Source organism: Zonotrichia albicollis, chromosome 17, assembly GCF_047830755.1.
Source record: "Zonotrichia albicollis isolate bZonAlb1 chromosome 17, bZonAlb1.hap1, whole genome shotgun sequence".
Classification (NCBI taxonomy): Eukaryota; Metazoa; Chordata; class Aves; order Passeriformes; family Passerellidae; genus Zonotrichia; species Zonotrichia albicollis.
In genome coordinates, this window is record NC_133835.1 from 4879354 (window position 1) to 4891403 (window position 12050).

A 12050-nucleotide genomic window follows, 5' to 3' on the forward strand; every position below is an offset into this window, starting at 1 on the left:
AGGTGCTTTTCTATTTCCTCTCCCCCTAGAAAAAGCCATATACATCCAATGAATAAAGCAGGAGATTTCCTCGATAGAATTAATAGCATGCAGTCCTTCCTGACTTGCCTTTAATCACACTCAGCACCCCAGTGGGCCTGGGAGAGAAAATCAGCATTACTCATTTACTCAGGCAAACTCTGAGTGTTTGTCAACCACCCCAATCCTTCACAGCTTTAATGCTGTAGTTTGGGGCACAAAACCAGGAGCTGTGGGGAGCCCTTGGAGCTTTGCTGCTCACTGGGGGCAAGGCTTGGGTTAGAGTCAATTGACATTTCACTTGAGCACAACCAGTGTTTACAAATGTCTGTAGGAAAAGCCTTAATTAGGTGGACTCAGTCAACTTAATTGATTTGCAGCCAGCTTCAAGTTTATATTTATGTAAATTCCTGGAGATTCAGAGGCTTTGGCTCACTTAAAAAAGGTGGCTTAGAGGTAGATGTGCCTGTCAGCCTATAGGATGCACACAGACTCTCCATCTGTCCATTCTGGGTCTGTTACACCCCTATTATCAGAAGGGGTGTAAATGGGGTGGTTTCAAGCACCTGTGCAAGCCTCCAGCTCCAGAAGCACCTGAGAAGCTTTGCAAATTAGGAGATGAAGGGAAGAAAGGACTTCAGATGTGGCTGAATCTGAAAATGTTTCAGGATTTACAATAAAAAAAAAAAAAAGGGAGATTTCTAAGAGATCTCTTCTGGTCTGGTTCAGCCCAGAACACAGCAAGGTGTAGCACAGGGGGAATTCTGCCTTTAGAAAAAGCAAATCAAGTGTGAGTCATAGGCAAGAGTGGTTAGAGAATATTGCAAAGCAGAGCTCCCATCCATCAGAAAACCTGATTACCTGAATGTATTTTGTTTAGAACCATTTCTACCTGCATCAGTCAAGAAGTTTAGCTTTGCTGAGCTGCTGGAGCCTCACTCACACACCATGTCCCAGCTCCCTGCCTGTCCCTCTGTCCTGCCTGGCAGGACCAAGCCCAGGGAGGGACAGGAGCCACTACAATCTCAGGCTGCAGTGGGACATCACAGAACACCCAACCTACATCTCCTGCAGGAACTGAACCAGCTCTGGCAAACACAAAGAGATATTGAATTCACTGAAAATGACATGTTTTGATTTGGCTTAACATGCCAAGATAGTTTGATCTGGATCCACTAGACTGGAATGATACGTTTCATTTAAATCTTCTGGATGAAAGAGAAAAGTCTATGCATTGATTTGATTTAAAATATTTTATATTTCATGGAAGATTATATTTTTACAGAAACTGCATTATCCACATACACAAACACTTAAGCACCTCTAATTACCACACATCAGTGAGTTTGCTAACAGACTTCTTGGGATCTTGGGAACCTTATTCTCAGTTATGGTAAAGTTATTTTACATCCTGTTACTCGCTGCTACCTAGAGCCATAAAATGTGGATAAAAATAGTTATGGAGAAAGAGTGAGAGCCTGCAGCCAGAACACATTTCTCTCTGTCTGGGTGAAAGCATGGGGTCTGAGCCTTTCCCCACCTGCCAGTTCTGCAAGAGTCACCTGGTGATGGGGAAGTGTGACAGTGTTCACAGGAGTCTTATATTGAAGGAACAGATGAGGATCTGACTCCATGTTTCTGAAGGCTGATTTATTATTTTATTATATATATCACATTAAAACTATACTAAAAGTATAGAAGAAAATGTTCTCATCAGAAGGCTAGCTAAGAATAGAAAAGAATGATAACAAAGGCAGCTGTCTCAGCTCTCTGTCTGAGCCAGCTGACTGTGATTTGCCATTAATTAGAAACATCCAACATGGGCCAATCACAGATGCACCTGTTGCATTCCACAGCAGCAGATAATCATTGGTTACATTTTTTTCCTGAGGCCTCCCAGCTTCACAGGAGGAAAAAATCCTAAGGAAAGGATTTTCCATAAAAGATGTCTGCGACAGGGAAGGTGAGATAAAACCGCCCGAGGCTCTCAGAGGATCCTTCCAAGGGGCCCTGGTTGCCTTGCAGGCAGCAGATGGGGTTTGCAGCACAGCCTGCCCATAAGGGCTGAGGTTTGGGATGCTGCAGGCTGCACTCCCAGGCCAGCCAAGCCCAGGGAAGTGTTAACACAGCTCCTGTGCTCCAGTTTGTGCTGCAAAATGAGCCTGCTCTCCTGGGCTGCAGGATGATTGCAACACGCTTAAATACCTCATTAACGAGGCCTCTGTGAGCACCATGAGACAAGCAGGATTGTGGAGGGGCAGGAGCCTTTGTGCTTTCTCCTTTTCCACAGGGGAGAATTCAACTCACCGTCCAATTTGCAGTTGCTGAGACAAAACTGCGCACGGAATTGGATTTGCCAGCACAGTTTGTGCCTCCATCTAATTGTTTTTTAAACTTTGCATCTTGGGAAGAATTAGCAATCATGGTGTTCTTAGAGACTTCAGGTTCCTTTATAAAATTTCCTTCCCATCATATCCCATATGTTTCTATTGCTCTCAGGGAAACAGAGCCAAGTCATCCTCTGACTAAGACCTGGTAATTCACAAAGCACATCAATCTGCTGGACAAAGCATTTCCAGTGTGTTGAAGAGATTAAGACAAACTTCTCTAGTGAGGAAATTTGTACCAGGAATAAATATAAATCTTGTTAGCATGATTATTTGTGTTCTTTCTAATGGTGCATGCAAAGATAGAATAATGTTCTTAGGTTTTTGTTTTTTTTTAACAGGAGGAGGAGTGAGAAGGTGTTCATGGCAGGATGTCTGATTAAATCCACTAAGGCCTGGTATTTGCAGGAGTCATTCCTTCAAGCCTTGCCAGCCCTGACTCAGGAGCACCAGGAAAGCTGAGATGCAATAGCAGCTTTTACCACCCTTCCTGATTTGACATCTGCTTGAATTAAAAATACTTCAAGCTTTACCTAATAGTGAGACATAACCACAGCCAAAGGCCACACCATCATCCAGGATATGCCCCCACCACCCACTCTGACAATTCCCACCCCCTTGGCTCCTGTTTTAAAATGTCCTCTGTGGCATTAAATGTGAGACAAAGGCTTGACCCTTAAAGATCTGGCCTCTGATGGCTTTAAAAATTTCTGAGCTATTTGAATTTTTGAGCTTAAAACTAACATTAGTTCTGTTTTTAAACTGTTCTTAAATCCTCCTACTCAGGGAAAAAGGATAAAATTATCCCACTACACCTGCTTTACTTGCCCACTTGCAAGAGCCACTGCTGTGTAAGAACAGGTGTTTCAAAGTTTTCCCCTGAACTGCTTTTTTTGAGCATTTGACAGGTTAGATATTTAGGGATTTGGGCAATGTACACCAAAAGAGAGAAAAGGCCAAGAATCCCAAGGGGTTTGTGGGAGCATCCCACCCATGGCAGCACTGTAACACCCCTCCCTTCACTCTGGCCCCCCAAAAACCTTCTAAACTCATTTCCTGCATCACAGGCTGCTTCCCTCTCCTTCGCTCTGGTGTAATCTCGGGCAGGCTCCTAAAAATAGAAACTCTACCCTGACATCTGTGCCTTTCTCATGTCAGTGAAAGCAGGGCACGAAGTGCTTTTAATCAGCTTCTCATCTCTGGAATAAGGAGGATTTCCCCTCTCTGCTCCAGAGCCACGGATGGCAGATGTTTGGTTTTACTCCCTTTGGCCACTGGCAGTGGCACATTCTGAGCTGCTGCAAAGCACCAAAGCTTTGCACCAGCTCCCAGCTCTGGAAGTGCTGGCTGTCTGCTCACATCCATGCTCTGGAAGCAATCTTTAATCTTCCCAATGTTCCCTTCAGGCTTTTTCTTCCAAGGCCGCAGAATGTCTTCACACAGCCTCAGATTCCAGAGGGGCAATGTAACCTCAAGGCAGGGGGTGAAAATATGAATGTGATTTTTCTTTTTTTTTGGGGGGGTTGGTTGGTTGGTTCTCTTTTAAATAATAATAAAAAAAAATTTTAAAAAGAAAAAATTAAACAAAGCCCCTTACCATTAAATTGCTGGCCAGCTTCCTCCCTTATGAAGATGCTTAATCTGCTCATTTCTTTGAACATCCAAGCCACAAAATTCTGTGCTTCTTCCTCTATTCATCCCTTTTTTTCCTTCAAAAATGTTCATATTTTAGCACAAGCACCAAATACAAGTCCTGGTTTGCAACTGGTCACAAAATCTTTTGGTAGCTCATACTTCCCACACACTTTTCTCACCCTGAGCTTGCTGATGGATAGGACTGACCCACATATTGGCTCATCCATTACAGATTTCATTTGTACCTCACCTGAAAAGGAGAGGGGCTGTGAAACCCAAGAGTTTGAACACTGAACAGTGTTTAAGCACACCTTACACACATTCCCCTGGATAAGCTCATCTTCCTTTCTGACAGACCCAGATTCAGCACACCCAAGGCAGACATATGACATTGAAAGGTAAACTTTATTTTTTAAGCTGGGGGAGGGCAAAGGAAACATAGCCAAGAGCTAAGTTAAAGCAGAGGACAAGAACACAGAGACATTTTCAAGCTGGCAGCTCTGCAGGTGATGGGTAAGACTGAAACAGAACCAAAGCTGCTCACCAGACCTTTGAGGCCATCTGAGGTGAGACAGAATCAGCAAAGATTTCATTACTCACAAATCCCTCCAGATGTCTTAAATAATTCATAGCAAGCTCTGGGACATAAAGACCAGGAGTTCCATTAGGAGGCCCTTTGGATTGTTTTCTGTTCATTAGGGTGAGTCACACAAAACACATTATTACATAAAGCAGGATGTCTCATTAATGACATCACTCTGGGGCTGCAATGTCCCAGTGCCTGGGAGAGCTCTGCAAGGCTCAGTCCTTGTCCTCATTGCTCCAGAGAGCCCCACAGTGCTTCCCTGCAAAAGTCACCCTCAGGTTCAGCCACGCTGAACCTGGGGTCTGGCTGTGGCTTCTCAGATTTTGTGTTGCTGAAATGGCTCCTGAGGTATTGCAAAGTCTCTTTTTTGCAAGCCCTGCAACCAAAGTAGAAGTTGAGATTCCTCAGCTCTGCTTTTCAAGGTTTTTTCTCTTATCTATTCCATTCTTTCTCTGACCTGCTGAGATCTGTCCAGCAGGTCAGGTTGTGGCACAGTCCCTGCCCTTGGGGTGGTGTTGGCTTTTTATACTAAAAACTACTTGTACTTTATTTACAATAATTTTCCAATACCTATCACCTATGTTAGACAGTCTGTCTCTACTCTAAACCAATCCAGAACTGCTACCATCACAGCAGAAGATGGAGGAGGAAGAGAAGAAGAAGAAGAAGAAGATGAAGATGACTAAGAAGACGAAGGACAAGAAGGACAAGAAGAAGGAGAAGAAGGACAAGAAGAAGGACAAGAAGAAGAAGGACAAGAAGAAGAAGGACAAGAAATGCCCAGATTCCTCCATCTTGCCTCTTGAACCCCCATTCTAAATCCCCAAAATTCTACATTTTCACCCTGTGACAAATTCACTATCATTCTACTCAAACTCTCGTGGCTTGTACATCTTCACACAAAGTTGGTAATTGTTTCCATGGGTTAAAATCAAAGGCACAGGTGTGTTTGACTCTGTGCCAAGGTCTCTGAGCTCCCTGCCAGGGTCTCAAATCACCCAGGGCAGCCAGAGGAATGTCCTGGGTTCTGGCAGTGACTGTGCCTGGGGGTGGTGGGCCTTTCCCCAGCAATGCCATCTCTCCCAGGAGCTGCCCCATAGGACACAAATTTCCTTGTGTTTTCCCCAAGTAGGGCACAGCTCCTGCTGGGCACCCAGCAAGGCAAAACCCATCCCTGAGCTGAGATCCTGGCACCACTGTCACCTCTGGGAATGCTCCAGAGGCTAAAGGAGAGCGTGGATCACTGCAGGGTTTGGGATAACAGCAGTGCTGCACTGTGGCTTTTGGAGCACAGGGAGCTGGAGCAGTTCAGTGTTTGCCCACCCAGGCAGGGCAGACCTGGGACCCTGCTTTCCACACCAAGGCCAGCCCTGTTTGTACAGATGCAAAGGGATCCTTCTCACTTCAGCCCTGCCTCCTGCAGGTATCCAGATGAGGGGAGCTGAATTCCCTGAAGAAAAATACCTTGCAGTGCATGGGGAGAGAGCCCAGGTTTCTCCTGTCACTGCTGTGGAGACAGCAGAGACCCTCCCTGGGGAGGAACCAGCAGCAGCTGGGAGCTGCAGGCTGGCAGCCCACCCCATCTGAGCAGCCTCTGCCCGCTTTTGGGGCTCAGCAGTGCAGCTCCCTCCCACCTTTCAACAAAAATTGTTGTTACAAGAGACACACACCACTTCACAAAGCCAGTGTTCAAAAATCTGCACCATCCTGTGGAAGCCCAGTGCAGCCTCAGGGTCAGAGGTGAACTAAATAAACTGCCCGGCTCCCTGCAGGCTCCTTTCCAGAGCCCTGCAGTTCTCCAGGCAGGACTGAGCTCAGTGATGGATGCTCAAACCCTGCAGAGGTGTGAGAGAGATCAGAGGTGTCAGTGGGAATTAGGTTTCGCTGTTTGACAGGGGAAAGGATCCTGTAAGAGATTCAGGGGAGCATCGAGGTCTGCACCCACATAACCTTTCAGAGCACCACTCACCCCATGCCAGATCATGTACAGAGCCCACACTTGGACATTACCAAAATATTGCTGCCAGGAAAGTCTTGGTTGCTTGTACAGAATCTCTAAATTTACTGCTGGGGAAGAAGGGAAAAGGTCAGGAACATCCTTTGTTTGTATTTTGCTCTCCAATAGCTATTCCATGTGAGTGTATCCAAATGCAGCAGCAGCGACAGGGACAGATGATCTAGAACTCCCTGCATTATTAATACACAGTGAAAGATGAGGCAGCTTTTGTGAAAAGTATCTCTTTGCATGTTTAATATAGAATGATCTAACCTCAACACACTGCCATTCATGGTGCTGGATTAATACTCAGCTAACATTTTAAGTCTCATGAAAAGAAGAGAAAATATTTGCCAAGTTCAAACACTCCTTAATGTACCTGCGTGGAAGCAGAGCTGTTAAGATCAGGAGAACAAAACAAGAAGGTGGGGAGAGAAAATTCAGTGATAAATGCCAACAGAAGTGAAGTAGAAGGGGAAACAAAGAGAGGAAAAGTGGAGCCAGAGTTCAAGATATGCCCACTGTCACAGACATCTTTTATGGAAAATAATTTCTGTAAGATTTTTCCTCCTGAGAAACTGAGAGGCTTCAAGAACAAAATGCAAACATTGATTATCTGCTGCTGTGGAATGCAACAGGTGCATCTGGGATTGGCCCATGTTGGTTGTTTGTAATTAATGGCCAATCACAGTGAGCTGGCTCAGACTCTCTGTCCGAGACAGAACTTTTGTTATGATTCTTTGCTATTCTATTCTTAGCTAGCCTTCTGATGAAATCCTTTCTTCTATTCTTTTAGTATAGTTTTAATGTAATATGTATCATCAAATAATAAATCAAGCCTTCTGAAACATGGAGTCTGATCCTCGTCTCTTCCCTCATCCAAAAATCCCTGTGAACATGGTCACAGCCCACACTCCACCAGCTCCAAGGAGTTCAGGCTTCCCCATGGATACTCAGACTGTGACACAGAGAGCTGCAGCTCCACACCTCACAGTGCTGGGAGATGCTGTCCTCAGTCCCTGCTGAGCCTCCAGCTCTGCAAGGCACCATCCACTCATGAGCACCTTGTCTAGGATGAGCAGCTCACCCCAGCACTCCAAAGCACAGATCCTTATCCCATCACTGCACAAACTTCATTCCCAGCTCCTGGAACCAGCCCTCATCCCGAGCCCAGCCTTGTGACAGCTGTGACAGTGTTCACAGGGGTTCTTGGATGAGGGAAGAGACGAGGATCTGACTCCATGTTTCAGAAGCCTTGATTTATTATTTTATGATACATATTACATTAAAACTATACTAAAAGAATAGAAGAAAAGGTTTCATCAGAAGGCTAGCTAAGAATAGAATAGAAAGGAATGATGACAAAGCTTCTGTCTCAGACAGAGAGTCCGAGCCAGCTGACTGTGATTGGCCATAAATTAGAAACAACCACATGAGACCAATCACAGATGCACCTGTTGCATTCCACAGCAGCAGATAACCATTGTTTACATTTTGTTCCTGAGGCCTTTCAACTTCTCAGGAGGAAAAATCCTAAGGAAAGGATTTTTCATGAAAAGATGTCTGCGACAGACAACCAGAAAAAAATAAGCAGCAAAATCTCTACAGAAGCAGGGGAGTGGGGAGAAAAGATGGGGTGTGCCAGGCCCTTCTCCTCCATGAACCCTGAGTGGTCCCATTGTGCCTCATCCTCTAAAGAAGTGTGAGTGTGGCAGAGCCAAGCCTTTAAGCTCTGTAGCCACCAAATCCCAGGAATGCTTTATCCTAAGCTCTTTAACATGGAGTGCCTAAGCTGCACGTGTAGAAACCAGCCCTAATTCTTGCAGACAAGCCAGGAGTCCAGGAGACATGGGTTTCTTCCTGTTATGTTAAGCTGAAATAGAATTATATGGTCTTTAGTTTACCTTGCCATGCAGGCATATTAGGCATGGATTTCTCTAAAGCCAGAACATCACAAGCTACCCAAACAGCCCTGTCATTGCAATTTCACAATTTCCCTCTTTTGTGCATCTCTGAGCTCTGACTGCAGGAAAATTTCATCTCCTCAGCCCACTGCCATCTGGAGCAAGGTTCAGACTCAGTCACAAGCATGGAGGGAAAGGATATTTCTGGAGAACAGTGGGAAGGTTAACGATGAGTGTGCTTCGAGCTGGTGATCTCTTTCTGTGTCTCACTGTGACATTCTGGTCTCCACTGCATCATCTGGAACCACTCAGTGGAACTTACTGGGAAGATAATAAGAGTTCTGAGATCTGACAAAATCTGGGAGCTCAGTCAGCAAGGCAGGGAGAGTCTCCCCAGAAGATTATCCATCTCAAATTATCCCAATTCAAATTATCCCTAGGAGTGGGACCTAGATCCTGTGCAGAGCATCAGCAGGAGATCCTCAGCAGCTGCAGGGACTCTGTCTGAGCCACCCCAGCTCTGGAGGGGACAGAGATTGAGGGTGTTCAAGTGGGTGAATTCCAGGTTAAGCTTCAGAGGGAACATCAAAACTTTAATTACTGGGTTAAAAATGGCCATCAGAGGGTGCCTTGTAACCTCCTGTCATGGAGGAAACAGGTGGCACCCACTGCACAGCTCAAATAGCACATCACCATCCAAACCATCCTCCTGCTGTGGTCTGGATCACTCCACCCTCTCTTGAGCAATGCCTGGAATCTCCTTGAAGGGCTCCAGCTCCCTGGCAACCTTCCTTGGCCATTTCAGTGCTCTTGCTCTTTCTGCCATGGCCCTGCCTTACAGGGCAAGTTGTCAAAGACATCTTTTTCACTAAAAATCTTTTCTTTAGGATTTTCCCTTCTGGGAAGCTGAGGCCCCAGAAAAAGAATGTAAACAATGGTTATCTGCTGCTGTGGAATGCAACAGGTGGATTTTTGATTGAGCCATCTTGAATGTTTATAATTAATGGCCAATCAAGGACTGAACTGTCTTGGACAGAGTCCGAGAAAGCTGCCTTTGTTATCATCCTTTCCTTTCCTTTCCTTTCCTTTCCTTTCCTTTCCTTTCCTTTCCTTTCCTTTCCTTTCCTTTCCTTTCCTTTCCTTTCTTCTGAGGAAACCTTTCCTTTATATTTCTTTTTAGTATCGTTATAATGTTATATATATATATATATATATATATACATATATCATAAAATAATAAATCAAGCCTTCTGAACATGGAGTCAACATTCTCGTCTCTTCCTTCACCTGAAAACCCCTGTGACCATGGTCACAGCAAGGCTCCTCCACACCCCCAGGGCAGAGCCCAGCAGGAGAAAAGCAGAGATGCTGGTGCTGCCACTGGTAGGTGCTACCAGCCCATGTCAAGACAGGCTGTTTGTTTCTGCTGGGCTTGGCTGGAGGTGCTTGGGTGCTTCTACACAACTCGACATCCACCCCTCAGATAAGCTGCATCCCCAAAAAGGCCAGAGACAGGCCAGTATTGCTCCTGGTGCTATTTGCAGCTTTGTCCAGCACACAGCACAGGGAAGAAGGAGAACAGCTGCAGCTCAGGCAGTTGCACAAGCTGCTGCTGGCAGGGCTGTTCCAGGCAGAGCCTGTCAGCCCTGGGTGAGCTGGACACTGCTAATGGGGCAGAGCTGTTGTTTGTTACCCCCTCGTGGTGTCTTGACTTTTCATCTTGATTAAAGACCATGCTGAAGGATGGAATTAGCAAGGCAGGGTTCCTAATCCATTCCTTGCTCCTGCAATCCAGTCCTCTGCCCACGTGCTCAACCTCGGGGCTACCAATTAGGGGCACCAGCTGCTAGCCTGGATGCCAGGGCCAGGAGCTATTAGTGCACAGACCATTAGCTTTAAAAGGCATTTGGAACTTCTGAATGCATTAGCTCGGTGTGATTGACATGCACTGCAGCCATATGTGGCTCACTGGCCTTTCTGTCAACCATTTTTTCTCCAAAAATGTGCTGGCTAACTGATCTTGGTGCAGCATCTCATAAAAGCATCTTACCCAGGACAGTCAGGTCCTGTATTAGTTAAAGAGCTGTTACCTACTTTAACCAACTGCCTTGGCATCTTTCCTCTGAGACAGGAATGGCAGTAGGTTGTATGAAAGGTTGAGGATCTGGTCTCTATTTTTAGCCCTGTCATTTACCCAGTTAATGGTTCCAGGGAAGTCATTTCCCATCTTTCTGCTTCAGCAACCCCATCTGTAAGGTGGTAATGATGAGTCTGTACCATAGGGTTTTGAGATCTATGCTTGTAAAAAATACAGTAAAACTCAGAATTACCATGTCTGCCTAAAGCAAGGGTGGAGAGGAAGCCCCATGGGCCTTTGCAGCAGTACCTGCATGGATTTTTTTGCAAATCCTGTTCTGCCATGGTACCAGGACTGGATAAACTCTGCTGTCCTTGGCAGTCTCTGCAGGGCTGTATCTGTCCCTGGGTCCCCAGGAGTGGTGGCACCAGTGAGCTGTGCAGGCCATTCCCCATGATGATGACAGGAGAGCATGGCAGAGGGTGCTTTTATTGCATCTTTATGGCTGATCAGTCCATCAACACAGCCAGAGTCATTGATTTCAGCTTGTTTGCCTCACACCATCGTCATTTCCTCAATTTCAATGATAGCTCAGTGCTCACACTCAGCTCACTTCCCAGTCCAACCTGGGACAACCAGAACATCTCCTTCTCCTTCTCCTTCTCCTTCTCCTTCTCCTCTCCTCAGCTGCTTTCCAGGAGGAATCCTGCCATAAGGACCTGCTCTTTGGGGAAATTAGCAGGATTGGATTGGAGTGTACCTGAGATCAGTGCTGTCACAGCAGTTCATGTTATTGAGGCCAGTGCCAGGAGGGAGAGCCAGAACCCCGGGCTGGGAGCTCTGTGTCCTGTGGCAGATGGGGGACGTCCATCAGGAGACACCTGGCTGCCCAGCCATTCACCCTGACCTTCAGGCATGAGCCAGGTGGCAAACCAGAGCCTGAACTCTCAAAAACAAGTTAAAAGCCTGCCTGAGCCTGTGACCGTGTTCACAGGGGTTCTTGGATGAGGGAAGAGATGAAGGATCTGAGTCCATGTTTTAGAAGGCTTGATTTATTATTTTATTATATATATAACATTAAAACTATACTAAAAGAATAGAAGAAAAGGTTTCATCAGAAGGCCAGCTAAGCTAAGAATAGAAAGGAATGATAACAAAGGTTTGTGGTTTGGACAGACAGTCTGAGCCAGCTGACTGTGATTGGCCATTAATTAGAAACAACTGCATGAGACCAATCACAGATGCACCTGTTGCATTCCACAGCAGCAGATAATCATTGTTTGCATTTTGTTCCTGAGGCCTCTCAGCTTTTCAGGAGGAAAAATCCTAAGGAAAGGATTTTTCATAAAAGATGTCTGCGACATGAGCCCATTGCAACCTGGCTGCAGGGAGATCTTCCCATTTTGGTCCCAGCTTTTTTGTTTAAAGCAGAGCCATCATGGAATTT